Here is a 4981-nt window from a genome sequence, read left to right as displayed (position 1 = left end):
CTATTACTTCTATAAACTTTTGGTATTGGTTATTGATTTTGGTTTATTTAAGTCTTTGCGGATATGGGATTGGTGGTTTGTATGGGGGTGGTGGTTTGTAAGTTTTATCCTTGGCTTCTCCTTCTTGGTCGGTTTGTTTTTCGGGTTCCACTGGTTCTTCTCCTTGGTTTGTAGGTATACTTTATTTAGAAGTTTTGGACTCGCTCACTGCTGGGTTATGAGGCCCTTCGTAAGCGGTCCCACTTCGTAATGAGATAGCGTTAGCTTTCCCTCGAGGGTTGAGTTGAGGTTGTCCAGGGAATTGTCCTTCAGGTGTAGTTTGTGGGGCTTGGTTTTGTGCTACCTGTGAGATCTGGGTTTCAAGCATCTTGTTGTGAGTGATTATCTGATCAACCTTGGTCCCTAATTGCGTTATCAATTCGTTTACGTGAATGTTCTGGTTTAGGAATTCTTTATTTTGCTGAGTCTGGCCTGATATAAAGTTCTCCATGATCTTCTCAAGGTTAGACTTCTGGGGCACAACTTGCATAGGTTGATTTGGTTTTTGGGCTTGATAACCTTGTGGTTTCTGAGGCGCATAATTTTGGATAGGGTTCTGGTTTTTATAGGAAAAATTTGGGTGATTCTTCCATCCAGGGTTGTAAGTGTTTGAAAATGGGTTACCTTGGGCGTAATTCACTTGGTCGGTGTTCAGGTCGTTCAAAAGGTTACATTCCGCCGATTCGTGTCCTTTAGATCCACAAAGTTCACACTCAGTGTGGACTACCGCTACGGTGTTAGTGTTTGTAGAAATATGTTCGACCTTAAGGGCTAAAGCGTCCATTTTCGCCTGCATCATGTCCATAGAGCTTATCTCATGTATTCCACCTTGGGTCTCCTTTTTCTCTACTGATGCTCGTTCAGTTCCCCATTGGTAATGGTTTTGGACCATATCCTCAATTAGGTCACAAGCTTCAGGGTAAGGTTTGTTCATCAACGCGCCACCAGTGGCAGCGTCGGTGCTCATGTTTGTGTTATAATGGAGTCCATTATAGAAGGTATAAACGACCAACCATTGTTCTAGGCCATGGTGTGGACAGACTCTTAATAGCTCTTTGTATCTCTCACAAGCTTCAAAAAGTTATTCTCCTTGTTTTTGAGTAAATCTAGTTATTTGGCTTCGAAGAACATCAATCTTACTAGGGGGAAATATCTAGCAAGGAATACTCTTCTAAGGTCTTCCCAGGTAGTTATCGAGTTAGCTAGAAGCGAATCCAACCATGAATGTGCTCTATCTCTGAGGGAGAAAGGAAATAATCTTAAACGGATCGCATCAGGTGAAGCACCATTGGATTTAAAAGTGTCGGCCAGTTGGATAAAGACTTTTAAATGTTGATTTGGGTTCTCAGTAGCGAGACCCGCGAATTGGTTTTGTTGCACTAATTGCAGTAAAGATGGTTTTAGTTCGAAATTGTTGGCAGGAATGAGGGGGTTTACTATACTAGAACTAGGTTCCTCGTAAGAGGGTTGGGCAAATTCCTTAAAAGGTCTCCGGTCGCGATTATCGACCATAGCTTTCTTAATTCGGATGAGTAAGAGGCATGTACGAGTGTAACGTTCGGGTTCCGCTAAAGGATCTACTAAATTTCTGGTACTACAGGTTCTTCGCATTTACCGTCTAATAATGCCTTAGTCTAGATGGTGTAACAACAGGGTACGAAATTTGGTCCCCGACAACGGCGCTAAAAACTTGATCGCTCTATTCGCAAGTGCACGAATCGCATCAGAGTAATATAAAAGAATATCGATCCTACAGAGACCAAATCGTCAATCTATCGATTACTATTGTTACGATGTTTATCTAAGGCGGTACAAAAGAGATATTGATGTCGCAAAATAACAGTAAATAAAGGAAATAATAAATACAGTGCAGATAAAGACAAGTTTGAATGTATTTCACGTCAGTTAAACGATGTTTCGATTGTCTAAATAGAACTACTTATGGAGCAATATTTTCTACTCTTGAAAAGAATCCATTTAACAAGAACTGTCGTTTTCGCGTATTCAGAACCGAGTTTACCCTTAAATTAAGGCATTTTATTGTCACTTATAAAAGGTGCGCAGAACGCTAAAGTAGTAAACTTATTTTTAAGAAATAAGACTCGTAAACTTAGTTGAAAAGTGATTTTGATTTGGAAAGTTTACCCAAGGAGTTTCCTGATTTTAAATCTATCAACGCGTCCGAAAACAGTTTCAAAAATCGTTTTTCCTTAAAGTGATAAAAATTCCTAGTTAACTAAGTCAGGGTGCTTGCGCACTCCTTGAGTAGTTAAAACTAACCAAGTTTATTTCAGAAAACTCGAATTAAAAATCAAAATAGCCTTTAAAGCATTTCTACAGATTCAATATGTGAAACATCTCTTTAACCGTGATCCTTACATTCTAACCTTTGAAAGATTTAGCCAGACATGGTAATACAAACAAACACAAGGATATTGATCGTGATGAAAAGTTGTTTTAGAATGTAAGGCGTAAAGAACAAGTAAATCGTATAAAATAATTAAAACGAGCAATAAAGATAATGACGAGAAATTTAAATAAAGTAAAGACAATGATAGGAATTAAATAAAGTAAAGCATGGCAAGAAATTAAATAAAGTAAAGCATAGCAAGAAATTAAATAAAGTAAAGCATGACAAGTAAAATAAATAAAAGCGATTAAATTAGAACCTGCTCCAAACGGAGACTTTAAATCTGGTACAAGGAAAATAAACCTTTGACTTTGAAGATAAAAACGACAGCAAAATCAAAGTGCTCCAACTTAATTACAATACGGTACGATAACCCCTCGATGTGACGGATTGCCGCTTTTACAGATGATAATATAGTCTTAGTGTTGTAAACTAAGTTGGATGATTTGGAAATGAACTAGAACGACCTATTTATAGAGGAATTCAGCAGCTTGTAAAGACCATGATGCCCTTCAACTTCTCCTTAATGGGAACGTGAAATGCAAAGGTGGCGCCCGCCATGTGTGTGAATGGGAAAGTTCATGGGATCGTGGCGGTTACCTCCTGGTTGAGGGCTGATGTGTCATGGATTCTCCTATAGCGGCCGCCATGCATAACGCCATGTGTACAATGTTTGCCGAAAAACCCTAATATTTGGTCTTTTTGCTTCGTTTCTTCTAAAAAGGTCCCGAAAGTGCTAAATATCTGAAAACAACATAAAAGAGAGCATAACACAAGCAAAATGGTAATAAAGACCTAATAAACATGTGAAATCCGAGTCAAAAACGCGATGTGATTTAGTGTGATCAGGTGCCAATCCAGAAAAATTGTCCTAGACAATTTTTCCTTATCAAGGATTGATCGCAAAATGTTGTTAGAGGTGTTTGTTGTCATGGTGATCTACATGAAAATAATGAAAATATAAGTATCAATAAAGTATTTAATTAGGCCTTTAATTAAATATGCTCCCACTATTTTACTCAAAATAAATGACCCTCACCATTTGATTCGAAAAATCCCATTGGAAGATTTTCTAGTGGGTCGAGATCCACATTTTACTTTTTTTTAAGTCCGCGTAGGCGGATTACACAAAACTAGGTTATTTAGGTAAGAACTCCTTCCAGTTGTATCTAATACAACTCTCGAATATTTTAGTTGGGTGAATAACTCCTTATTCCAATCCATCATATGGATCATTTCTAACTATTGCTTCTAAACATATATAATCTTATTATAATTTGTTTAGTTAAGTTTTGCCCATTATTTTAGCAATTGGATATTACAATTATCCCATCGCACCTTACTAATATAGAACATGCACCTCGTGTAGGCGAAACCTACATTATTCGATACTAGTCTTGATGAGTGCTAAAACTTGGAAAGCATAAACTTAATATTTAATTTGAGGGAATTTACAATAATTCTGATCTCACCGGCTTATTTATCATATAAATCGTCTCTCACATGCATCAACATACATACAAAATGAAACAGTTATGACCCCTAGCGCAATTGTTCTCCCAAGCCAATGAGAGAACCTAAGCTATCCTAATAACGATCTAAGATTCTCCAAGCAAGATCTTCAAGGGTGTCCTCCTTTGATATTGTATTCTTCTCTTTCTTCATAACATTACATTACATAAAAGGAACTCGTTTTACATACGAGGGAGTGAGATGAGAAAAGAAGTTACATTAAGAGATTAAAAGAGAGGCACGACACGCAGGTCGTACTTTAAAATCCCAAAACAAAATAAAGGAAAACTAAGGCCATAACCGATCACCACAAGACAATAATAATAAACACATTATTACTATTAATTTAAATTCTATTAATTAAATAAACCAAATTAAATTTTGGCGACCGATCACACTACGCAGAGTTAGTCGGGGGTTTCGCTGCCCGGGAAGCGCCCCGATGCAAAATTTTAATGAACAATTCATTTGAAATCAACGTCGTTTTTCGCATCAACACTTGATACTTTAAAGCACAACTCTTGCGCATTCACAACCCTAATCGCATAACTCTTTGACAGCACAACCCTTGTACCGTCATAAACCCTAATGCACCAATTTCAGACCGACAAACACACCTCGATTGTTAATTCAGTATGATTGATCAACGCGTCATTGCTTCACCATACTAATGTCGGATCAAGAAGCAAATGACCATTGATCGCTCAAAGGAAAACAACCATTAAGTGTTTGAATGAACGAAACAGAAACAATATATCATATATACCGTATTTTACATCAGGATTACTTATATCATATATATAACTTGGTCGATCTCAATTGCGTAACCTATGGACGATCGATGTATCGCTGCTTCACCATACTAACTTCGGATTCCGAAGCATAGTCAACATTAATCATCCAAATCGTACACACATGATGCCAAATTTAATTACTCGTTTATTCTTTGATTCATTCTGTCTTTTAATCGTATTAATACAGAAAATACAAAAAATAAATAGCTATTAGATGCATGGTTTC

The 4981-nt window shown here is 37.2% G+C and overlaps 1 non-coding gene across 1 annotated transcript; it reads left to right on the top strand.

The window, feature by feature from the left end:
* The first annotated feature begins 1061 nt into the window (after positions 1–1061).
* LOC127088859 (small nucleolar RNA R71) lies at positions 1062–1168 on the top strand. Its single transcript, XR_007790671.1, has one exon. It is a non-coding gene; the product is annotated as a small nucleolar RNA R71 (small nucleolar RNA).
* The last annotated feature ends 3813 nt before the right edge of the window (positions 1169–4981 follow it).

This window comes from Lathyrus oleraceus, chromosome 5 (genome assembly GCF_024323335.1).
Source record: "Lathyrus oleraceus cultivar Zhongwan6 chromosome 5, CAAS_Psat_ZW6_1.0, whole genome shotgun sequence".
Lineage (NCBI taxonomy): Eukaryota > Viridiplantae > Streptophyta > Magnoliopsida > Fabales > Fabaceae > Lathyrus > Lathyrus oleraceus.
This window is presented reverse-complemented; position numbering and strand designations above follow the sequence as displayed.